Raw genomic sequence first — 25,569 nt, 5'->3', positions numbered from 1 at the left:
GAAAAACAAAACCTCTCCTTAATAATGGGAGGGTGACAACCAGGACTCTTGGACAACTGGGGTGCTAGGACCTGAGAGCTAGACAGCATTCTGGGGACGTATCCGCCCCCATTGTCCCTGGGGAAAATAGCAACAAGAAAGTCCTCCTTTTTCCTCCTCTCCCTAGACACTTGCCCAGGGCAAGTGAACCCCTTCTCCTGCCCCAGTCCCTCCCCTATTCCAGGCTTGCAGGTGGAGGAGGGCTCCTGAGGCTGCCAGCAACATCACTACCTAGTTTTCTCATCTGCCGTTGTTCCTGAGACGGAACATTTAAATAATAGAACTGACGATAAGTAAAATTTAGCAGCAATAATTTGCTTCCAAGGAAGGAAAAATTGCTTGATTTAGACACCCGATCTCTTGTTTGACTGTTTTCAGTGCTGTGGTTCAAACTTGACCTTCGGAGATGGATTGACAGAATGTGTGGAGGGAGAGAATGCAGGCACGATGTCTCCAGGGCAACTCCTGGAGTCGCAACGGCCTGGCCGTGGCTCAGTGCAGTGCCTTGGGAACAGACACAATACACTCCAAGTCCAAGGCTAGTTCCTGCACTTCTGCTGGAGGTGAGTCCACAGCATGGGGACGGGAGCAGGTTGGCGTTGACAGTCGGTGTAATGGATCATTCTGATCTGAGCTTTCAGCATTCCTGCCTCTCCCCCAGCTGGTGGGAGGAAGCACAGAGGAAATGGTCTGCCTAGGCTTTCCAAAACCTTGGAGAAAACAACCACACTCAAGAATTACAAAGAGGATTGGGGCGCCTGGGTGGCTCAGTCGGTTGGGCGGCCGACTTCGGCTCAGGTCACGATCTCGCGGTCCGTGAGTTCCAGCCCCGCGTCGGGCTCTGGGCTGATGGCTCAGAGCCTGGAGCCTGCTTCCGATTCTGTGTCTCCCTCTCTCTCTGCCCCTCCCCCCGTTCATGCTCTGTCTCTCTCTGTCTCAAAAATGAATAAAACGTTAAAAAAAATTTTTTTTTAAAAAAGAATTACAAAGAGGACAAGGGCCCATGTCCCTGCAGTCACCAAGCCAGTGTCCTTGGTAGCACTAGAAAATTATTGATTGATGCTGGGGTTTAGAGGACCTGAATTCGTCTGCTCAGAGGGTCAGGTTTGGGGCCAAGGCCTGCAAGCTGGTGTGTGGGAGAAAAAAGAGGAAGACGTTTCTTCCATTGTTCTGGACTAGGGCATCGTCAATTCCAAGGACAGAAGAACAGACCAGCATTAAAGGCAGATACCATTCTTTTCACAACCCTGGGAAGCTTTGGAAATACCGGCCTTTGAAACAAAGCCAGGCCAGTCATTTTGGACATTTCTCTGTAAGGGGAGGTTGACCTTATCATAACCTGTAACCCAGATGAGAATGGAAGGGTTAGGGACCAGATGGGGCTTGGTATCTGGAGAGGGTGGCAATGTCAGCAAATTGTCACATCCCAAAGTTCCCACGAGAGGTAATGGGGACGTCACGAGTGTGCAGAGAACAGCAGTGGGGCGTCTAGGAGAAGCCAGTGTTCTGAGATTGTCACACCACATGCATTTGCATGGGCTCCTTCCTCTGCCTGGGATGTACTCTCATTTTCTGCTTAGAAGATTACTAGCCATGCTTCCAGAACAGCTCACAGTCTACCCCCTGTATGAAATCCTCCAGGCCGAAATAGCACACTCTTTCCACAGTATTTTGGCCATACCTTATTCATTCTTCCATTATATTCAAAATTTTAAATTATTGAACGAATTTATTTCAATAAATTTGGGGCCTCTAGGGTAGACACTGTCTATATATGCCTGGCATATAGCAGCTAGTAATTTATTAATTCATTCGACACATATAAATTAGGATTGAGGAAAGCAGGCATAAGATAGCATGGGGAGGTGAGATTTGGTGAGAGATACCAGGGTGAGAGTCTAAACCCAGGTTAGGGGTGAGCACAAAAGCAAGAAAGTGCCTCTGTCCCGGAGGAATTGGGCACTGGGCATAGTTTTAATGCACAGATCCCAGCACAGGAATCCAGGTTGGAAATGGGGCTCAGGGAGGAACACTAGTTGCATGAATATTCAGCGACTCAGAGAGTTCAGCATTAGCCCTGAGAAGGGTTGGATGCCGAATCTCATGAAACCTGTCTCCTTGTGGAAGACAATTCTGATGTCTGAGCCTGGATGGGGCTGGGTCTGTGGCTGGGAGAATTACACTGAAGGGGCCTCAGTTGCAGCTGGAGGACTGGGGGTATCATGAATCCACAAGTCAACAAGCCAGACTCCTGGGCCATTGCTTTGTCCTTTTTTTCTCTAAGAAGAGAACCAAGGCATAGATGGCCAGCTTTCTAACCCAAGGCAGGGCAACACAGCTGATGGAATCTCAGGAGAATGGACCCCATGCCGCCATTAGTTACTAGACATTCCATGCACAGAATCCGGAAGTGAAACTTCCAGAGACACAGATACACCATCCATCACATACCACCTGCCCATGTGTTCCACAGATCCTATTGCTAGTTTTTAAACTTAAGAACTGTTCTGTGGCTTTTCTCTTCCCATGGGGAGAATCACAGTTTGTTGCTCTAGAGCAAGTCTCCTGGAACAGATTCTGCTCCTAACCAGGGACTGGAGGAGGGTGAGTTAGAGCTCAAGTTTGAAAAGCATGTCTGTAGGTGGTGTTTAATCAACATGAAACAGCTAGAAAGTGAACTGGAAAGTCAGTTGATCTTAAGTCTTAGAATAAAAACAGTTCATGGCGGGGGGGGGGGGGGCGGTGGGTGGCGCCTGGGTGGCTCAGTAGGTTGGTTAAACATCCAACTCTTGATTTTGGCTCAGGTCATGATTTCATGGGATCATGAGTTTGAGGCCCATGTCAGCATGAAGCCTGCTTGGGATTCTCTTTCCCTCTCTCTCTCTGTCCCTCCTCTGCACTCTCTCTCTCTCTCTCTCTCTCTCAAAATAAATGGTGAAAAAAAAAAAGAATAAACACAGTTCAGGTCCCATTGTCCCTTTGCAAATCCTTATCTCTTGAAAGGGGTTTTCATTCTAGATTTGAGTCTTTGTTGGGTAACTTCAGATAAATCTGAGCCTCAGTTTCTTCATCTACAGAATGGGAAGAATAACCTGATCTTGCCAGCACGGGGGTTCTCATGAGCATACTGGATAGCCTCCTGTGGGGTCTACCCAGCCCTCTATCCCCTTTCTGGGTTCACACCTCAACCCTTTTTCTGCTGGGGAATGTTCATTTTCTTGTTACTTGACTCCAGTGTGAGCCATCATGTCTACGTAGAACCTACTCTTGGCCACACTTGATGGGTTAAATGGTGAGCTGGAGTCAATTTTGTTTAGTTTTGCTATCAAATAAATTTACTTCGAGTTTATGTAATAAAAATTCCTTTCAGATTTGCTGGACTCTTTGGATTTTGGAATTGTAGATAATGGACTGTGGCATTGTAGATAGTTGAGTCTAGGCAAATTTTGATCCTACGTGTCTGTTTTCTTTATCAGAATGTGAATTCGTCAAGGACAGGACTAAACACCTCCCCCAGGGGTCCTATGGTCCCCTCGCATTCAGCATGTGTAAAACTGTACCTAAAAGAAGTGCAAAGGGTTAGGGGTGGAGTGGAGCTACGAAACCGAACCTGATGTCTCCCCACACCTCTTCTTCAGCCTATATCCTGTGCTATCCTTGTAGTCAGTGAATCTGGAAGCCCAAGTCCCTTGTGACTCCCCACCCTCCCTGACCCTTCAACATCCGGTAAATCTCCAAGTCTCACTGATTTAATTTCCTAACTACGTCTTGATTTTGCCCCTTCTCCATTCCTTCGTGTTTTAACTTTATCATCTCTTGCCTGGATTACAGTAAGAGCTCTGAATTGGTCTTATTTTCTATAGTTCTGTTCTCCTCCCATCCCCATTCTCCTCCCCAACCACTCCCTGCTGGAGTGAGTGATCTGTAATGCAAATCTGAACATGTTACTCTTACCTAAAAATCTGCCCATGGCTCCTCATTGCTGGCAAGATCAAATCCAAGTTCTGTGGCACGGCGCAGATCTAGCTCAAATCCCTATGCACACTTTCCTATTTTTTATGCTTCATGAGCTTTATTATGTTGGCACTCTTGTTTTGCTTAGGATACCCATCCTGCATTTATTCACCTTTAAAACGCATCTCAAACTTCAACTCTTTAAGAAGGCTTGCTTGGAAAAGACAAGGAGAGTCCCATAAGATCTTATCACTCCAATGATGTGCCTCTGTCACTCAATATATGATTATCATGTTGAAAATATCTTCTTGGTGACTTACTTCCCAGTTAGAGCATACATTCTTTGAGAATACGTACCACCATATCATATTTATCTTAAAAATTTTTATGCTTATTTATTTTTGAGAGAGAGAAAGAGAGACAGAGTACAAGCTGGGGAGGGGCAGAGAGAGAGAGAGAGAGAGAGAGGGAGACACAGAATCCGAAGCAGGCTCCAGGCTCTGAGATGTCAGAACAGAGCCCAATGTGGGACTTGAACTCACGAATCGTGAGATCATGACCCGAGCCAAAGTCAGATGCTTAACCACTGAATCACCCGGGTGCCCCTCATATCCATCTTTAGAGCCTTAGTTCTTAGTATATTATTAGAACTTAGTAGATGCTTAAGAAATGCCAAGTGTGATAAAGACATATCTGGGATCATCTGGGAAACTGGTGAAGTGGACTTGTTTGTTTGCATGGAGGTTGAGTAGACCCTGAGAAAGAACCTTAGTGAATGTTCACTGATCGGGTTCAGAAATAACAGGCTAAGTCTTGGTAAACCACAAGGATTATTCTATAGAAGCCACTATGCAGGGGAGCCAAGGAGCCTGATGAGAGCAGTCATTCTTAGGCATAATGCACTTGATCCTGGGGAAGACATTTTTGGTTAGATGGGAGGAGTATGGCCTAGACAAGGTTACCTGAAGTCACCTTGTGCACCTGGACAGGGCTGAGGTAAGGAAGCATCAGGGTCAGGCCGTCTCCCCTGCACATGAGCTGGAATAAGAGCTCCAGAAGACCCCAAGTCTGCCTTTGCTGCCCTCTCAAGACGTGGATTTGCTGACAGTGTGAAACCCTCAAGCCTGTTTTTGCATTCTCAGTGTGGAGTCAGAGCCCAGGGGGTGCCCTCCAAGAGCTGTGTATGCAACAAGCTTTACATGTCAGAATTAGCTGAGAAGTGAGTTGTTGTTGCCTCTTTTTCAACACACAATTCCCACTGCTGGTCCATTTGACAGGTATTCCTGCAAGAAAGGAAAGATATATTTCCATGCCTTTAACCACCTGGTGACTCGGTCAGAAAGAATTGTTTCAGTCACCACTGGATAGAACTATGCCTTGGTAGTGCTAAGCACACCCCTGAACAGGTTGGAGACCCTTCATGACACAGACCTTCAGTGCAGAATAATTTATTTGAAAACTCAGTTAATTCCCAATCATCCGTCTCCTCAGTCAGATCCCTGGCTGCAGACAGGTTTGAATTGTCAACAGAAATTCTGAATGTTGAGTGAATGATTGCGTGTGTGTGTGTGTGTGTGTGTGTGTATGAGAGAGAGAGACAGACAGACAGACAGACAGACAGAGGGGTACAGAGAGAGACATGGATGGATGGAATAACTGACCATGAATCTTTGATAGTCGTCTGAACAAAATAACCAGTATTTTCAGACCGCCTTGAAAACTGTTGTTTTAAAATCACTGCCAAGGAGATTCTGAACTTTTATTCAGAAAAACAGGAAATGAGAGGATTGTAAACCCCAGGGAAGAAATCTGATATTTTGAGGCCAAAGACCGACTCCCTTTGAAGCACTAAGTATCCTGTGTTTTGGGTTAAACAGATCCCTCTTGATGACCTAACATTCCCCCAGAAATATGGAATGATCAAGAGGGGCCAAGTGGGAGCTCCGGAATTGACTCTTTAAGGGACAGGACCAGCGCCCTCTGCTGGCCACTCATGGATCAGCCAGAGGTCTTTTCACCCCCAAGTCCTATCCACTTCATCCATGAGGAAAAAACCAAACTCCTTGAATCCTGGGTGTCCAGGTAGGATCTTTCTCTTCCCATTCCTAAGTATACATGTTTTTAGCTCCTCCTTTCCCAGTTTATTGTGGAGTGGGTTGGGGAGGGGGGTCTCTGGTAATACAGAACAAAGAAATAGTTTTTATTAGCCTAATCCATGGATGTTTTGAGAGCCTGTCACTCTCAGTAGTAGAAAGGCTTATATTTCATGTAGATGCTCTAACCTGAGGGATTTAGTCCTTAATCATTAGGGCTGTGTCTCAGTTACACTAAAACTTAAAGGCTCTTTGTATGATATTGCCAAATGAGAGCTCGTCCCTTGCCCACCAGGGTACAGTGACAGGAGATGCCCCGATCTTGGGGTGGGATACCACAGCTTGAAGCGTCTCTCCCCACAGAGCAGGGCCAAGGGGAGGGTTTGGGGGGAAAGAGGAAAAGAGGACAGAGTAAGGCGATCCCTGGGCCCCACTTAAGGAGGATCTATATGATCTGGGAAGCAATCCTAAGAGAAAAGTGGAAAAACGTCTTGCCCCACCCTCCCAAACTCTGGTCAACTACTGGGAAGATTATGATCTTTTAGGGGACCAGAGACAACCTGCTTGGTCTTCTAGCCAGTGTGGGTCATCAGTGAGGGCTTTAAAAGACCCTCCTTTGGAACTGAACCCCATTTGCATATATCTGGCTTGAGCCAACTCCTTTGTATATCAGTAGAGTTATACTCCTGCGGACCTCGGTTTCTCTGCGGACCTGTTTATATTTAGAATATTCAGGTCTGGACCTACCAGAAACCAGGTTTTCCCACTACAGTCTGCCCTACTCTCTCTTCCAAAAATAAAGTGAACCTGGGCGCCTGGGTGGCTCAGTCGGTTAAGCATCTGACTTCGGCTCAGGTCATCATCTCGCCATTCATGAGTTCAAGCCCTGCCTCGGGATCTCTGCTGTCAGTGCGGAGACTGCTTCAGATCCTCTACCCTCCTTTCTCTATCCCCCCTCCCTCTGCCCCTCTCCTGCTTGTGCTTTCCCTCTCTCTCTCTCAAAATAAATAAACATTAACAATAAAATAAGATGAACAGCCCAGTGGTGGAGCAGAACAGTCGTTAGAAGCATGGACTTTCATGTCAGATTGGTGGGGTTACAGTCCCTGCTGTGTCTCTTACTACCTGTGTTACCTGGGAAAGCTACGTAACCACTCTTTGCTTCAGTTTCCTCATTTATACAGTGGGAATGTGAAGGGGACTTACCATACAGGGTTGTTGTGAGGGACAAGTGAGTTCATACACAAAAGCACTTGGAGCAATTCCTGGCACATATGAGCACTCAGTAGTTACTTCCCACCACCATCATCGTCACCTGATGACCAACATCTGAGAGGCTGAAGATATGTCCCCAATAACCACCACCCCATTTCTATTTGATTGCACATGCTATCATGAGTCAGAAGGGAGATGCCTGGGTGATATGTCCATCAGTACAAGGGCTCACCAACATCCAGTTCACCTGTCCTCTTAGGAGCATGGATCACTTCTACCTGGAACACGGGCATGGGAGGAGTTCTAGTCAATAAAATGTGAATGGATAGGATTTCTTTTTTTTAATTTTAATTTTTTAAATTTACGTCCAAATTAGTTAGCACATGGTGCAACAATGATTTCAGGAGTAGATGCCTTAGTGCCCCTGACCCATTTAGCCCATCCCCCAACCTCTCCAGTAACCTTCTGTCTGTTCTCCATACTTAAGAGTCTCTTCTGTTTTGTCTCCCTCCCCTCCCCGTTTTTATATTATTTTTGCTTCCCTTCCCTTGCGTTCATCTGTTCTGTGTCTTAAAGTCCTCCTATGAGTGAAGTCATATGACGTTTGTCTTTCTCGGACTAATTGCACTTAGCATAATACCCTCCCTTTCCATCCATGTGGTTGCACATGGCCAGATTTCATTATTTTTGACTGCCGAGTAATACTCCATCGTGTGTGTGTGTGTGTGTGTGTGTGTGTGTGTGTGTGTGTATACCACCTCTTCTTTATCCATTCATCCATCAATCGATGGACATTTGGGCTCTTTCCATACTTGGGCTATTGTTGATGGTGCTGCTATAAACATTGAATGGATATGATTTCTCACATCACTTCTGGACTGAGACAGTTCAAAGCCCAAATAGGACTCTTCGCTTTCTCTTCCCTTGTCACAGCAGCTGCGAAGGTCAGACGTGCTAGAAGATGCAGCTATAAGATGGTGGGGCACTTATTAGCCTGGGTCCTCCAGTGACTGTGGGGAGCACAGCCATACGGACTCTTTCCATACGTGGCACAAACAAGAAATGAACTCTCGTGCTGTGAAGCCACCGAAACTCAGGAGTTATTACCACAGCACAACCTAGTCCACTAGTTCTCAGTCTGGTCCGCTTATGTGGGGACCTATTAAAACTGCAGATTCTCAGGCTCCACACCACACACAGTGACTCAGAGACTGAGGGTGGGGCTGGCAATCTGGGTTTTAACAGCTCTCGTTGACACAGGTCAAGTTTGAGAGCCCCTGCTCTGACCTATCCCGAATGCTTCTCAGGTTCCAGTTACACAGGGACTTTGTCCCCATTGGTGGCCACTACTTAGGATGATCCAGTCTGCTTTACCCCTTTCCATTGGGAGAGATATCTAAGCACCAGCTACCTCAGGATGGTTAACATCGAACATGTCAAGGCCTAGGGTATTTACCTGAGGTCAACAAACAACCTGGAAATGGGTTCACTGTTGCTTTAAGGAGGTGAGTGCCCTCTGGTTCTTTTCAGGTGTGTCAGAAAGCACTGGGTTTATTGCAGTCTTTCTCACTCTCTGGTTTAGAGTCCTCCTTTACCCCAGGGAAGGAAAAGGCTGATGATCCCTATTTCATAGGTCTCTGAGGCTCCGAGTGGTCAAGTTATTTATCCACAGCGTGGAGCTATCGCTTCGCCCCACACACAGCCCTTGCGCTGTGCCTCACACAAGCAGATACTCAGTAAATGGTCGTAGAAAAAATGAAGACACAAAGACATCAGCTGCCCCAGCACATGATTTAATTGTCTGAGCTTAGCTGGATGTCAGTCTGGTGCCTGTTGCTGTGCCTGGGGGGGCCCCAGGGGGACCAGGGGGCACCGAGGCAAAGAAAGGGTAGACCCAGGAGGGACAAAGCAAAAGGCTGGGTAGAACAATCTGATCCTGCCCTTCGGGAGTCTTTTGCCAGGCGGCGCTGTCCCCGGAGATGTGAGAGCCTGTGGTCAGCAGAGGGCAGTGTTGTTTTAGCAACTACTTTGATCACTTCAGAGAGGGGCTGCTTGCTCACATCTGCTTTGACAATATTGATGGAAATGACAGAGGCCAGCGGGTCTGGTTCATTTGAAGAACGAAAACAGCAAAAAACACGGACACCTACATACCCACCATCTGTATTCGACAATTAGCATTTCTTCTATGATTCTTTCAAATTTTCTGTCTGAACATTTTGTTTATGTTAGAAGAAGAAAGAGGATAAAGCCCTAAGCTGTGCCACCTCAGCCCTCCGGCTGGTGGGCAGCTCACCCGTCTGGACCAGTCCCAGAGCAACTGGATGTAAACAGTGGCATCAGCCTTCGTCAAGCGTCTTACTCATCATATTCTTGCTGCTCAGAGATGTACCCCCAAACGGCTCCTTTCTTCTCATGCTCTCTTTCCCTGCCTGTCTTGTCTTGCTCGTTCGCCCCACCCCCACCACCCTGTCCTCTCTCCTTTACCCCTGTATCTAGGCATGGCTCTAGGTGGGTAGCTGATGGCTTAGCAGGGCCAGGTATTGGGAACCAGGAGGTAGGTGTGAAAGACACAACACACCCATCCCTTCTCTTAAGAATGTGTAGTTTTGGAAAAACCAATCCACAGAAGCAGAACTTCGAGGAGAAAGACAGGAAAACATTTACATCGTGTTATCTGAGCCATAGGATACATGAATGTTTGAGCCTCTGACTCACCTTGGCAAGAGGCTCTGAAGGTTTTTAGGACTTCTTCATCATGAACTGTCTAGAATGCACCTTTTCCACGTCTCTAAACATGCTGCAAGGTTTTCCAAGAGCCCACTCCTAGACCCAAGAGAAAAAGGGACAGATTCCTTAATCTGGCTATGAGACGGGCAGCTCAGCTCAACCAAGAGGTCCCAGATAATCCTTCCCTTGGTATTACTATAATCCATCTTGCACCCACCTGAATCTTTGGGTCAGGCCCCCTAGGACCACCCCAGCCAGAGGCAGGGATTAACCAGTTTCTAAAAATTTTTTTTTAACCTTTTATTAATTTTTGAGAGAGACAGAGACAGAGTGTGAGAGGGGGAGGGGCAGAAGAGAGAGGGAGTCACAGAGTCGGAAGCAGGCTCCAGGCTCCAAGCTGTCAGCACAGAGCCCGATGCGGGGCTCGAACTCAAAAACCATGAGATCATGACCTGAGCCCAAGTTGGACACTTAACTGACGGAGCCCCCCAGGCGCCCCGGATTAACACAGTTTCTAAATCAGCCTGGCTCTGTGTCCCTAGGCTTAGCCTTCTGAGAGGGAAGGTATTTCCTACTGCTGTGTTGCCAGAGACCCAGGGTATCCCACTGGGACCTGGGTGCTGGGAGGTGACAGGCACCATCAGCAGCCATGGCTACACTGGCATTAGGAGATTAATGAGCCTTTTTGAATAATGAATCTGTAGCTACAGCCAACTGTTGGCAATTAGTTAGAGCAAAGCCATGCTGTGCTCCAGATCTGTCAGCTGGGACCTCCAAAGAGGCAGAACAGCAGGAAGAGAGAGACAGAAAGGAAGGAAGAGTTGAAATCCCACCTTCCCCATCCTAGGCCAGCACTCTGGGTCTGTAATGATCCTGGGCTCAGCCTTCCATAACCATAGGAATCTGATAGCACTTTGATCTGAGAGACATATATGGTAGCGAGGGGCCTTAAGGGGTCATCTTGTCTACCTTCCTGCCTCTGCTTAGGACCACACAGCAGTGCTTCTCAAAGTTTAGTCTGGGTATAGTTCACCCGGGACCCTGGCAACCTTGCTCCCAGGTGATTGCCAATGCTTCTGCTTTGGGGGCTGCACACAGGACCCGGAGCTGGGTGAGGGGTGGGGGGAGGGAGGAAGAGAGAGAGAGAGAGAGGGAAACACTTATTTCATTGAGACCTTAGTGTTTATACTTCATTCATCATTCATGTATTCGTTCATCCAACAGTGTCTACTGTGTGCTAGGCAGCTGGATTCACATGTATTGATACAGAGATAGGTAAAAATAGCCTGGAGTAACCAGAGAGATGCCCTGGGGCTAGAACAAGGAGACTTGGGAGGCAGGGCTGCCTCCCTTCTGAGGATGCCCTCCTAAAGCAGCAGTGACAGCAGCCAAGGGCCAAGGCAGGCAGTAGGGAGAAAGAAGTAATGCTCACATCATCGTCGCTTTAAGAGAGAAAATGCATCTTAAAAGCAGTGGGAGCTAATTTGCTCTTCTATAATCAATCACCCAGTACAGAAAACAAAAACACACTGCAGCAAGCTGGGAACGACCGAGAAGGGATGTGAGGCTGGCAAGCAAGGGGGGAGGGCCTGCAGAGAGGATCGTTTTCTCCTTATGGGTTTAAAATAAAATGCATCTTAAAGACATATGGCATCTGTGTGCGCATGTGTGGCTGTGTGTGTGTGTATCGGGGGTCATGTCTAAAGTGGTGCCAATCTTCTCCCAGTTCCCAAGCAGCCTCCAGTCTGCCCCCTTTGTCTTGCCCCCCCCCTTTTTTTTTGATGTATGTATGTGGGCAGTGGGAAATGATGACTTCAGTTCAGGCTGTTCTATACATCTGCCTCTGGAAAGGGTCCCCAGAAGCATGGAGCCTCCTCTTTAAAGAGCTTTCCCTCGTTAAACTCATCACTGGATAGCTTCTGTTCCTTCCTGGGTCTTAGTTCCCTCCTCAGTAGCACGGGGAGATGCATTTTCCCTTCTCTGTTCATATCGCTGGAGTGAGGGAAAGTGGGGTGTTATGAAAACTGATGTAAGATAAACTTCCAAAGAGGCTGGTGCTCTGGGCTATAACTACATGGCCGTGAGACAACCAGTCCGGGTCAACATGATGCCAGATATCCAGATGTTTAGAAATGTCCAGATGGTAGATTTAATTTTGCAGTTTTGTTTATTCTGGGTGCTCAGTGCCCTGTGGACACAATTCAGTGAAAACGAAATAGATGGATAAATAAAGATGACCTCTAGAGCCTCCGCAGTGAGTTGTTTTAACATCTCGTCTTCAAAACAACTGGTTGACAGATTGGGATTGTTTTCTTCCTGCTGCCGTTGTTTGGTAGTGTGCCGTGTGACTTCACATAAGCTGTCTCTGACCACGCTTTCTGGGGACTTTCCCAGGAAAGAGACTCTTCCAGTGAAAGAACACACTGAGGAAGAAAACCATGGCTTGGTTTCCTGGAACCATGGGGTCTGTGTAATAGTGAGTGGAGTCCCTTATCCAAATCCCTCCATCATCCACCCACCCATCCACCCATCCATCCATCCATCCATCCATCCATCCATCCAACTTCCTCAGTTACTCACCTGCTTCTCCTTCCTGTTTCTCTCCCTCCTTCTTTTCCCTTCCTTCTTTCCTTTTTTCTTTCCTTCCTCTCTCTCCTTCCTGCTTGCCTTCCTTGTTTTCCATCTTTAAATGTCTCCTATTTGTCCTGCACTGAGCTAGATACTAGTCTTTGCCTGCTATCACTGCATTTGTGGGGTGAGACAGATGTGCAAAGAGCTGTTAAAATGACGTGGTAGAAGATACAGTCGTGCGTTTCTTCCCTAGACCCATCCCTGGACATTCCCACCCTCCCCAGGGTGGGGGCATTGTGCCCAGGAGTTCAAAGAATCACAGAGAAGGGCCGCTCCTTTGCGACAGACAGGTCTCATTCCAGACGATGATGGGTGGCTGGAAGAAGGAGCAATTTACATATAAAAGTTTGAATGATATCCTTTTCTTTCTTCTCCCTGTGGAGCTCTTAATTCATGTTTCTCCACAGAATAGTAGTCCTCCAGTCACTGGGAGAGGTAAACCTCTGATGAGGGGGAAGACATTTCTTCCCTCAGAACGTCCTGCTCTAGCTCCATCACCTCCTGGTGGGAACAGATGGACAAGGAAGCACAACCATTCATTTATTTCGGTTCTGGCTGGTGTCTGGCCTGGTGGGAGAGTGTAACCAAGAAGACAGAAGGCTCGTGGCTTTTGGAGCTTCATTAAACATATTTACAAAACCCAGTTCTGGTTAGCTAGTGAGTCGCAACGAGACAGAGGCTGGTATTGCGTTGTAAGATTAATAAACCAATTAAATAAAGATTGCGGCGGCTTGGCAACCCCATTGGGGCAGGAGGCGATCCTGACAGCTGCTCTTTTCTGATGATTGCCACAAATGTTAGGAGAAAAGACAGCCTGGGCTTCCCCCATTCCAGGAGAGAATACCCCAGGCTGTTGTCTTGTCTAATGGCTCAACGCTGCAAGTCAAGTTGTTTTCTGAGCCTGCAGGTCAGATGTCATGTTTAGCCGACTGGGAAAAAAGAAAACAAAAGCTATTTCTTCCTCTCTAATCCTTTAAAAAGAAATCAAAACCCACAACTATGAGACCATTTATCTCTCCGCTGCAATGTACCACTTCCGGGGGGGGGGGTGGGTGGACAGGGAAATGGAGTAAGCAGGGGACTTCTGGGAGTCCCAGCAGGCGACTCAAGAGAGAGGGCTCCCTGTGGATGGAGGCCCCACCTCCTGCTGGTCTGCCTCTAGTCCCCTTTCTCTCAGTGTTAGCATGCTCCTTCAGAGCTCTGGTTCTCACAGTCAAATCACTGTTTGGAATTTTGCAAGTGCTTTGTTTTGTTTTGTTTAAGTGTGTTTATTTATTTATTTGAGAGAGAGAGAGAGAGAGAGAGAGAGAAAGAGGGAGGGAGAGCAAGTGAGGGAGGGGCAGAGAGAAAGAGGGAGGCAGAGGATCCAAAGCTCAAACTCAACAACCATGAGATCATGACCCGAGCTGAAGTCGGACACTTCATGGACTGAACCGCCCAGGCGATCCCAAGTTTTAGATTCGGTTCAAATGTTCCCCCCAACCCCTGCCATTGCCTGGGGCATAATTAGTAAAAAAAAAAAAAACAAAAAAAACGGGTCCTTTTGTGAAACGCGGTGAAGACCTTTTCTTTTGTGAAGCAACAAGCACCCTTATTCAGGGAATGGCAGTGAGGAGTGATCCCCACACACGTCTCTTTCTTCAAGATCTGCAGGCAGGCCCTTTCCTCTGCCCCTGGACCCGGCCCACAGGCTTTCTGCTGAAAACTCTTGAGACTGTGGCCAAATAGGTCTCCACAGTCAGTTAGGAGCCCTTGCCTTCAGTGATATCCAGCAGCATGACAGAAAGTGTATTAAGGACTCCATACCCTGGCCCAGCCGTGGGAGCCCTGTGTGGTCTGGTGTCACAACAGCTGCCGTGGCTTCCCTCCCACAGCCGTCGGAAGTGCTCTGGTGGATCAGGAATTAGGAGAATGTCGGTGGGGTTGGGCAAGTCAGAAAAGATTGAGTGCTTTCATTTTCTCATTTGCAAAAAGAGGGGAGAAGGATGGCAATTATATAATTATAATAATACACAAATCAATTATAATAAAATAATTATAATACAATCAATTCTGTCCACTTTATAAAACTGGCAAAGAAGCAAGGCGAATAATGGACTTGGAGAGTTCTAGATAAATGTGAATATTTGTAGTCATGGGGCAGTCCCTCGATTCCTCTCTGGAACAAAACTGGGAATGAATGAATCAGACTCACCTGGGACTTACAAATTATGATCTTGCCCACTTGTTTAAACTCCGAGAGCTTCGCTTTAAGTGGGTATGGCTTGAGGTCAAAAGTGTGGACTTTGGCATCATGATCAGCCCTTCTTACTTACTGGATGTTTAACTTGGAAAAGATTTATTTGAGTCTCATATTCCCATCTGTAAAACGGGAAAGAGCCTAATTCCTGCCTTATGGGGTTATTGTAAAGATTCATGAACATCACTAACGTAAAGTTTACAGCTCTGTGTCTGCTATATGGTAAATGGCCGGTATAATAATAATAACAAACATATATGGTAACTTTAATTATTCTCATTAGAAAATGAGATTATGTCTATAAAGCATCCTCCACAGCGTCTGGCACATAGCAGATGTTCAATAAATAAAGGTCCCACCTCCTCTCCTTCCTAAATGAATGATCCAGTCCATGCATTAAAAAACAAAAACAAGAACAAAAACAAAACTGGCCCAACTGTGTTTCCCGTTGAATAGAATAGCTGTTGTAATGTAGAGCCATAAAAGGTCCCCTGCCTTTTGAAAACTCTGGCCAACAGGGTCACCTCTTTCCTCCAGGAAAAAGAATTGCCCTTAAGGAATGAGCTGGGGAGAACAAGGATAGAAAATCACAACTGCACAGGGGGCCCCAGGGTGGTCTCTGCAGCCAGGACCCCTCCTCATCTTGTCCCAAAGGCAGTGACCCGCCGATTGGTTCCCCTGCCAGATCCTAAAATCTCATAGTCCCTCAAACATCCTTAAGTTAACATCTACAGTTTTCTCCCTAAGTTGAAATGATTTCAAGATATAACTTCAGAGTATTATAAATACTGACTCTTTAAATGAAAACATTACCCCTTGTTAAATGTATTCAATAGAATACACACATGCGATTTGATATCTGTCATCATCCACTTACAAAGCATATGAGTAAACTCTCCTTAACGTCAGGAAATTTTATTTCATTCTCTTTCTTAAACCCATCTTTCTCTTCTATGTCTCACAGAATTTTATTCTAATGTTGTATGTTTTTATGCTTGATCATGTTTGATAGTCACCAAATATGCATTTCTTAAATATTATGTATGAAATAATATTATATACACATGTAATATTATGTTTATGCCAGAAAAAAATTTATTTTTAATTATGGTAAAAAAAAACCTCATAATATTATTTACCATTTTAACTATTTTCTTTTTCTAGTGGGCTCCATACCCAACATGGGGCTTGAACTCACCACCCCCAGGGTCAAGAGTTCCATACTTGACCCACTGAGCCAGCCAGGCATCCTTCCATCTTAACCAGTTCTAAGTATATAATTCAGCAGTGTTGAGTACACACACAATGTTGTGTATAATGAGAAATTTTAATATTAAAATATTTCCATAAGGTTCAAATGTTAAAATTACTTCTTGAATGAGTGATCATTATAATTGTTATAAGTGCACAAATAATCAAAATAACGTAAATATAACAATTTTTCCAATAAAAACTGAAATAGAAAAAATGTATTGGGATGTCATTTCTCAATGAAATGAACATGATTCTCCCAATTAGATAATAAATGTTTCCTATTAGAGAATGAGAAGGGTGCAACATCACTTCTGTTCTTTTTGGAAAACTTATATATTTCGTTTTGTCTTTATGGATGTGAACAGTGACGAATCTTGCTTATCTGAACAAACTGATAGGAACAGAAGATGTTCTGTTGTGATAACTTTACTAATGATTTGAACTCTCTTTGTGTTCAGTGCCCCAAATCACACAGTGACCCATCAACCACAATGATTTTTTCCCTTCAATTTTGTTGACAGAAAAATTTTTTTTTCCTAAAGGATCTGTTATCCATCATTAGAACTATTTACTTTCTCAATTTCTGGAATATCCAAAAAGCCTTTTCTAAAATGTATTCAATGACTTTTAATTACGTCTTTTATGTTTTTCACCTTGTCTAGTCCAACTCATGAAGACAGGGTTGGAAAATTAAAATATTGTTAATTTCATTCTACTTTCCCAATGCATTTTTTTTTTAAATAAAATGCTTTTATCTTATTACATGCTTAAGTACCTTTTTGTCAAATCTTAGAGCTCAGATTTAGCTCATTCAATTGATGGAAAATGCCTGTGCATAATCTATTTAGCAAAGCCAGTCTTCCTTGTCAAACCAGTTTGCAAATCAGACTTACTGCTCTAAGAAAAAGTCTGACTTATATTTTTAATTTAGATCAACATTACAGTGTATTTTGAGGAATATTATGAAAACCACCGTAAGAAGGATTACTTCTAATCTTGTAAAAAAGATTACTAGATGCAGTGGAGATAAAAATCATGAAAGATACAATGTAATTAATCTATTTTATGACAAGTTATAAAAGCAAAAATAAATCTATGTTTCTCGTCATTTAGTTTGCCATAACTCAATGTTATGGGCAGCCCAAATTGTAAGCTATTTATGAAACAAAAAACATGATGAAAGATATGGCATTTTTTAGTAAGTATGTGTGTGGGTGTGTACTAAACTTTGGAGTTGGCTTTTGGGAATAATTAAATAAGAATCTTGTGTGAAAACACAGAACTACTTTAATTTTATTGGACCTTGAGATAAACTCTCCAACGCATTTATGAAAGAGAAAGGTATATATTGCTGACAATAAATGTGTCTAGCAGCTAGCATTTAGTTTTCTTTTTTGATTAATAGGAGGTGTAGGAGGAAAAGAATGTTTCAACATTTTATGAGATAAAATGGTCGCAGGATTGATTGTAATTGGAATACATATCTCGTTATTTGATAAAATAGATTTTAACTACCTTTTGAATAATGCATATTGCATTCAAAAGTAATCACATAAAATTTTTATCTGAGCGTTTTATCCAGTACAACTTGTCAAATTTAGTAGCCCCTGAAAACGTTTCAGTTGTGTTTAAAAGAATTAGCAAACCTATGCTGGTTTGGCTTTTCAAAGATTTTGGGGGGGGGGGGGTTCTTTTTAGTGTTGTTTATTAAGAAGAGCTGAAAAGGTTGTTTATGTTTAACACGGGGGGAGGGGCGGAGCATTCTTAGTCTTTATTATTCCTTACAGTGTTGTCTTTTCTTTCTTCTCCCCAGAACCTGTCAAGAGCAATGCTTTCTTTGACAGGACTTGAGGAAAGCAGACGTGTCATCCTTACAAGAAAATTGCCACCAGGCCCTCGCCCGTTCTCTGTAATATATTAAAGACCTCTTCTATGAAAGCCCATGACTAAAAAAGGGGTGAAACAGGGAAGGAATGGAAGTCCGAAGGTGGGCTAATTGTGCTTTAATTCATCAATGGGGAGACCCACCCCCAAATAATATTTTTTTTTTAATTTTTTTTCTTTTTTTTTTCCAACGTTTATTTATTTTTGGGACAGAGAGAGACAGAGCATGAACAGGGGAGGGGCAGAGAGAGAGGGAGATACAGAATCGGAAACAGGCTCCAGGCTCTGAGCCATCAGCCCAGAGCCTGACGCGGGGCTCGAACTCACGGACCGCGAGATCGTGACCTGGCTGAAGTCGGACGCTTAACCGACTGCGCCACCCAGGCGCCCCCCAAATAATATTTTTAAGTGTCCTTTTTGTTTGGTGCCCTGAAGGATTTTACATCCTAGGAGAGGACACCATGGTAAGGTTGGGAATGAGTAAGGGAAACACCTTTCTTTTGTAACATGGGAGAAGGGCAGTTAAAAAGGGGGCAGAGTGAGAAAAGGAAGCCCATACATCAGGAAATAGGGTCTGTGGAATTTGAGAACATGCATTTGATAAAATTAGCCACATGGGCAATCCCATTGGAAAGTCCTATTGTATGGAATGTCTTTGTTCAGCTATATACCACACACACACACACACACACACACACGCACTCACAACCTCACACTCATCGTATATTCCCGAACACTGTCATACACCTTCAGGCTTGCAAATACTCTTGCACTCACACACACACATATACACTCAAGACTCACAAGAATGTATAAAGGTGTGTGAATGTGTGGTGAGTGTGTGTGCACGTGTTTGTACGTGTGGATGGTGGAGAAAGGGAGGGTGAGGCAAGAGGGAATCTTTAAAGGAATATTAAAAGCATCTCAGTATCTCCTAGTGATGGGTGGGGACACATGAGATTATGCTTCTTCCTTCAACAGACACTGATTTGGTACACACGGGGTATGTTTGCTGCTGGGCTCAGTGCTGGAGTTTAATGGCAAACAAGACAAACATGGTCCTTGCCCACATGGAGCCTACAATCTTGGATTCAGATTGGAACACAGGTTTTAGCAACTGAGTGTGAGAGTTGCGACAGGGGCTGGGAGCACTGAGAAGGAGCACCTGGTCACAAGAGGCAATGCCCTTTCTGTCTGCTGGGCCTGACCAATGGGCATGGTGCTCTGGATGGAGAAGAAGGAAGCTCTGTTTGGCTGGTGCTAGCCAATATGGCAGCCACTAGCCGCATGTGGCTGTTGAGCACTTGAAAACGTGGCAAGTCCAAATTGATACTATAAGTTTAAAACACACATCAGATATTTAAAAAATAAAAAATAAATAAAATACACATCAGCTTTTGAAGACTTAGTCTGAAAAAAGAATGTAAACAATCTCAATATTTTCTTCTTGATTTACATGTTGAAGCCATAACATTTTGGGTAGACTGAGTTAAATAAAATACGTTGTTAATGATGAGATCACCCATTTCTTTTCACTTTTTTCCAATGTGGCTGCTAGAAAACTTAAGATGGCATAAGTGGCTTGCATTCTTCTGCCATTTTTCTGTTGGTCAGTAGTCCCTGAGGCAATGAGAGTGGTCTGTGCAGAGGGTCAGAATGGGGTGAGAGTTCAGGTGTTTGGGGACTAGAATTGCTGAGCTTGGGGTTTGAGGGATGGTGGGTGAGAGCTGAGGCTGAAGAGGTTGTGGGGCTGCAACAGAAAGGCTCTGGTGGGCCCTTTCAAAGCACCACTGAGGCAACAGAAAGGATTTTTAAGCAGGGATATGCCTTGAGCAGATTGAGGTGCACTAGAAATTCTCCTCTGGCTTCCTGGTAGAACGTGAAATGAGCAGTGAAGGCCAAACTAAAAACAGGAAGACCAGGCAGAAGATTCTAGCAGTGGCCCAGGTGAGAGAAGACAGTGGCCGGGCTTGGGAGTTCTCGTGTGGTTGGAGAGAAGTGAACCACCGATGGGAGTCCATTTATTACAGACACACAGGAATGTTTCAGCAAGGAATCCTACAAGAACCAGTCTCCGGTGTTTGTATCTGATAGTCATGGAATCCTCAAGCCACGGACTGATAGGGCAGGAGGGGAGCTTGGAGGTTACCTGGGCATTCTTCTTTAGGGCTTCTGATAGATGGGGCCATTTAATCCCAAACCCCAAAACCAGATGTGGTAGGTGCTTTCTGGGCTGGAGAGAGGAGATTTTCTTAAACAGAAGCAGTGTGAGTGCACCCCAGGAAGCAGGCCACAAAGCCTACTGGGCCCATCAGGTGTGCCATCTCCAAAAAGCAGCTCTGGAGGTTGTTGTCCCACAGAGCATCTGGGCCAGTGGCTTTAGGTTCCCGTTCTGCAGCGGCCTGTGCTTTGGCTGATGCTTGTGCTTGGGGATTGATGGGTGCCTGTCAAGGCTGGCTCCTTGGCCCTGACCACTTTTCTAGCCCCCAGGTAACAGCCCCTGGCATTCGTTAAACTTGACTCAGAAAATCAGACACTGCTCAGTGACTGTCCTTAACACAGTTTCCCTATTGCTTCTCCCATTGCTGATTTTTATTATTTTTAAATTTTTTTTAATGTTTATTTATTTTTGAGAGAGAGAGAGAGCATGAGCAGGGGAAGGGCACGAGAGGGAGACACAGAATCCGAAGCAGGCTCTGTCAGCACAGAGCCCGACGCAGGGACTGAACCCACGAACCATGAGATCATGACCTGAGCTGACGTTAGACGCTCAACTGACTGAGCCACCCAGGCGCCCCCCTGCCATTGCTGATCTTGTTTACAACCCCCAACTTCTGATTCTTGATTTGTGATGCTGATTCTAATTACTCTCTCTCCTGCCTCAAAATCTTCCTGGAGGCCCCATGTACCAGAGATGGAAGCCAGCATTCCTTAGCAGACTATTCAAGACTCTCCACCATCTGGTCCTCTTTCCTTCAGACCTCACCTCCCATTGTTCTTTCCAAGTCTCTAACCTTCTCATGAGGCCAACCACCTGCTAGTTGCAGAACCCACCACACCTTGATTTGTTCTGTTTTCCACCTGCTGTTAGCTTCCCATTTTTCTCTCCCTAGATGTAGTCTGTGCAGTGTCCAGGGCCCAGGAAACACTATTGCCTTCTTGAAGCCTTCTCCGCTGTCTCTCGTAATTAATTCCACCTCCTCTGCTGTTCCACATATACCTCTGCTTAGCTCCTGTCCTAGCCAGCCTTGGGTTATCACTTCTTGTTTACATGTTTTCTTACTATGCTCAGCTTCTTACAGGCAGGAACTCTGCTTCCTTTGTGCTTATTACCTAGGGGCATATAATAAATATTGGCTGAATGACTCGATGGAGGCCTTGGGATTGATAGCGTCCCTCTTTCAGTCTTGCACTGGGACCTGGAGCATTCATGGCAACCTGGAGCAGGAAGCCGGGCTGGGACCGGGGTGAGGTGGGTGAGGAGTCTAGAGCATAAAATGTAAGTTGCTCTCAGTTGCTGACCTTGTGCTTGCCTGACCCTGGGAGCTAGTGCCTCTCAGGTGCCTCCCTTGCCTCACCCTCAGCCCTGGCAGGAAGGAAAGATTGGAGTCTTGGGATTCAGAGTGAGTCCATCAAAAGGGACAGGCCAGGTTCCATAGGGTCCAGTTACTCCTCTCATACCGACACAAGCCCAACCCATGCCCAAGGGCCCCCAGCATGACTCCAGAGCCCACTGGTACCAGAAAAGTGGCAGGTCCCAACAGTCAGGAATCTGGAACGGCTGACATGTGGAACACTTTGTAAACAGGCCGAAGGAGTGCAGTCTCTTGAAGGGAACAAGGTACCAGCCTTTGTCCTGGAGCATGGAACCAGATAACAGCCTTAGGATATGCAGTTAGTAAAAACAGAGCCCCCAGCTATTGACTGGGGTCTAGGGCAAGATCAAGTTTTATGGACCGTGGCATTAGGGTAACTAGTTGGAACTTACGAGTGGGGCCACGTTTCCATAGGGCTGACCTCAGTGGGGTTGGGGATGTGGAAGGAGGAGAAAGGGCTACATTCTAGTGGGAGTAGGGTCAGTGAGGACATTTAGCCCGTGTCTCCAAGAACGTTGTGCCCTGTGTCCGGTGGTATCAAAGGAGAGTGGGGGTGTCACGTGAAGCCCAGAACTCAGCTCTTGGCTCTGGAGCTCATCTCTGAGGGTGTGAAAGACGCCAGGTCAACCTGAAGAAAGGAAAGGTAGAGGAAGAGAGAGAGGGTGAAGCAGAGGCTGTTTAAATATGGCCACAGTACATCGGGATTGTTTTGGGGAGGGGGTTGTGCTGGGCTCTCATGAAGAATAGCCAACTGGTCCAGTTATAGGGCTCTAGCAGTGGTCCCCTATTGCCAGGTCATGGACTAACGGAGTCAAAATATCCAGGGACTCATGTTAACAGTGTAGTTTTCTGGGTTTCAAACCTTGGGGATTCTGGTTCAGTCGGTCTAGAGTTCATTTTAACTGAGGACTCTCAGAGTGATGTGCAGCCTGATTTCGGAGCCACTGGCTGGGAACAGACTTAAAGGAGGCAAAGAGGCTGGCAGCTCATTTGGAGTCAGTCCCATGTTTTCCTTTAGAAGTCATTTAAGCCATGAACGACCTCAATAAGAAAGCCAACAATAGGTAAAGCAGGGCACGATTCTAAGAGACATTAAGTGTTTCTAGCTGTTATACTTCCTTTTCTCTGTATCATCCCTTTTTGGGTATCCTAGCGCTCATTCTCCTGCTTTGATGTAGTGGTTTTCAAACTTTAACATGCAAAAGGACCCCCCCACCTCCTCAGAGAGCTTGAGTAAACACACGTGCCTGGCCCTCATCCCCAGAGTTTCAGAGTAAGTGGGTCTGGGCTGGAGGAGGGCTTGATTATTGCACTTCTAACAACTTTCCAAGTGATGCTGATGCTCCTGGTCCAGGGAACACACTTTGAGAAACACTGATCCAGTGGAACAAAAGGTAGAACATACACAAAGAATGAGAAGAAGGGGTAGAAGAAATATTTCAAGTAATAACAACCAAGAATTTTCCAAAACTAATGACAGATACCAAACCACAGATCCAGGAAGCTCATAATAGGTAGGATAAGTATCAAAAAATGTACACCTGTGTGTCTTATATCTAATATGCAGAAAATCAAATATAAAGAGAAAATATTGAAAAATGCCAGAGAGTGTAAATACCTTCTTACAGAAGAACAAGGATAAGAGTTAAAATGGAGTTGTCTGAAATCACACAAACAAGAGGAGGGCAGTGTCATCCTTAAAGTGTTGAAAGAAAAGAACCTCACCAACCTCGAATTCTATATCCAGTGAAATCATCCTTCACAAGTGAAGGAAAAATAAAGGCTTTCTTCGACAAAAGCTGAGGGAATTCATGGCCGGTGACTTGCTCCGAAAGAGATGTTAAAAGATACTCTCAGAGAGAAGGAAAATGATAAGTCAGAAGAAATTGGATCTATAACAAGAATGAACGAGCATCAGAGAAGGAGGAAGTGCAGGTAAAATAAAGTCTTTTATTTTTCTTATTCTCAATTGATCCAACAGATAAGTTTTCAAAGCAATACTAGTGAAAAGGCCTTGGGTGGTTATAGTGTATGACGAAATGAAATGAATGCAGCTATGTTTTAAGAGGTAGAGGAGGAATGGGGGAATCTCTGTTAGAAGTACTGAAGTACTTAATGCTACCTGTGAAATGATATAGTGATATTTGAAAGTAGATTTACATGAATTATAAACGTGTATTGCAAAATACAGAGCAGCCACTAAAAGGAATTTTTTTAAAGAAATGTAACTGACATGCTAAAGGAGGAGAAAGAATGGTATCATACAAAATAGTTAAAACTGAAATGGCAGAAAAAGAAGGGCAGGCAAAACGAGAAACAAAGAACATGAGCAAAAATTAGCAAACAGTTAAAAAAAGTGACAGATATTAATCCAGCTACATCAATAATCACTTTAAATATAAATGGCCTACGTATATGAATTGAAATACAGAGAATGGGGGCGTCTGGGTGGCTCAGTTGGTTAAGCAACCAGCTTCAGCTCAGGTCATGATCTCATGGTTCGTGAGTCTGAGTCCCATGTTGGGTTCTGTGTTGACAGCTCGGAGCCTGGAGCCTGCTTCAGATTCTGTGTCTTCCTGTCTCTGCCCCTGCCCCACTTGCGCTCTCTCTCTCTCTCTCAAAAATAAAATAAAATATTAAAAAAATACAGAGAATGTCAGAGCAGATACCAAAAAAAATGCAAGGCCCAACTCTATCATCTACAAAAATATGCACTACAAAAAAACTCACTTTATATATAAAGACACAGATAGATTAAAAGTAAAGGGATGGAGAACCATTGCTCTGGTAAGATTGGTTCTTAGGAAAGAGTATCAGGAGTTTACACTTTTAGTGGATTTGTTAGTGTTCCTTTTCATAGGATTTTTTTCAGTTTAAGCTTCTTTTGAAATGAAAGGACTCGTTAGCTGTTACAGGAATTTAGGAAAAATTTTCCTGTTAAGGAAAAAGATAGGTGACCTCCTTGGAACTCTTGAAATGGCCAAATCAAATGCCAAGGCGGAATAGGTCAGGTTGTGTCTTATTTATACACTCACAATTAGTTATCACAGAGGAGAAGCTAATGGCCAAGTGATCTGGACTCTCCTACATCTGCCAGAGAAATAGTTTTGCCAAAAAAGCTTCATTCTGAAAGCTAGTTCCTAAGCAGCCTTGGTTTTTGTTTGCATTCCTAGAAGCCTTCCAGATGGGCCAGAGTGAGAAAACACAGGTCAGTACACATCATGCAGCTGAGAGCAGAAGACAAGCTGGGAGCAATCGACAGCTGGAGGGAGAGAACTCACGGTGGCCATTTGGATTTGGGTTGTTGGAACTATTTCTGAGAAGGGCGCTTCTGACTCTGTCTCTCCAATGCACCAACAACTAAATGGACAAGAAAACATATAATTGGTTGTTCTGTGACATTTGGTATGAAATATTTGATTGATGCTTTGTATTGATACTCAGATGCTAGGTATTCTGGTATTTCAACAGGTGAATAGTGATGCATTTATGTTAGAGATTGGCAAATAATGAGCTGAGGAATATTAATGTTATGCAATATCAAGAGATGCTCTATGCAGTGTGCTGAGTATGTATGCATCGTGAGAAAGGAATGTGGGGAAAGCCAGGTTCTGAACCAGGTTAAATAAAGTGAACAGACTCCTGTGTTATGAACCTTTAATATGGGCAAATGTGCAATGGGGGTCTTTACAGACAAGGTGGGGAGCTACACTGCGGTGTGCAATATCTCCCAAACTTATTTGAAGGAGCTCTTTTTCTCCCCCATACAATGCCTGTATCAGTGTCAAACAATCTCCAATGTGTCATTTAAACAAAGTAAGGTTTCTATTTTAAGTGAAAGAAATCCAAAAGTATTTAGTCCTAGTGAATATGACCCCATGGTAGCATCTGGCATCCAGGCTTTTTTTTTTTTTTTTTTTAATCTCTCTGCTCG

The 25,569-nt window shown here is 44.8% G+C and overlaps 2 long non-coding RNA genes across 2 annotated transcripts in view; both read left to right on the top strand.

The window, feature by feature from the left end:
- LOC123584822 overlaps positions 1-20,671 on the top strand; it is a 30,389-nt gene extending 9,718 nt beyond the window's left edge. The window contains exons 5-6 of the long non-coding RNA XR_006705695.1: positions 418-602; positions 19,916-20,671. This is a non-coding gene — a long non-coding RNA (uncharacterized LOC123584822). The remainder of the gene's footprint in view (positions 1-417; positions 603-19,915) is intronic.
- A 76-nt stretch (positions 20,672-20,747) lies between these two features.
- LOC123584818 lies at positions 20,748-25,280 on the top strand. The gene is made up of 2 exons (XR_006705694.1): positions 20,748-23,570; positions 24,809-25,280. It is a non-coding gene; the product is annotated as an uncharacterized LOC123584818 (long non-coding RNA).
- Positions 25,281-25,569: the final 289 nt, after the last annotated feature.

The sequence above is a fragment of the Leopardus geoffroyi genome, chromosome C3, assembly GCF_018350155.1.
Source record: "Leopardus geoffroyi isolate Oge1 chromosome C3, O.geoffroyi_Oge1_pat1.0, whole genome shotgun sequence".
NCBI lineage: Eukaryota > Metazoa > Chordata > Mammalia > Carnivora > Felidae > Leopardus > Leopardus geoffroyi.
Note: the sequence above shows the minus strand (reverse complement) of the source record. Positions and strands in the feature narration are given on the sequence as shown.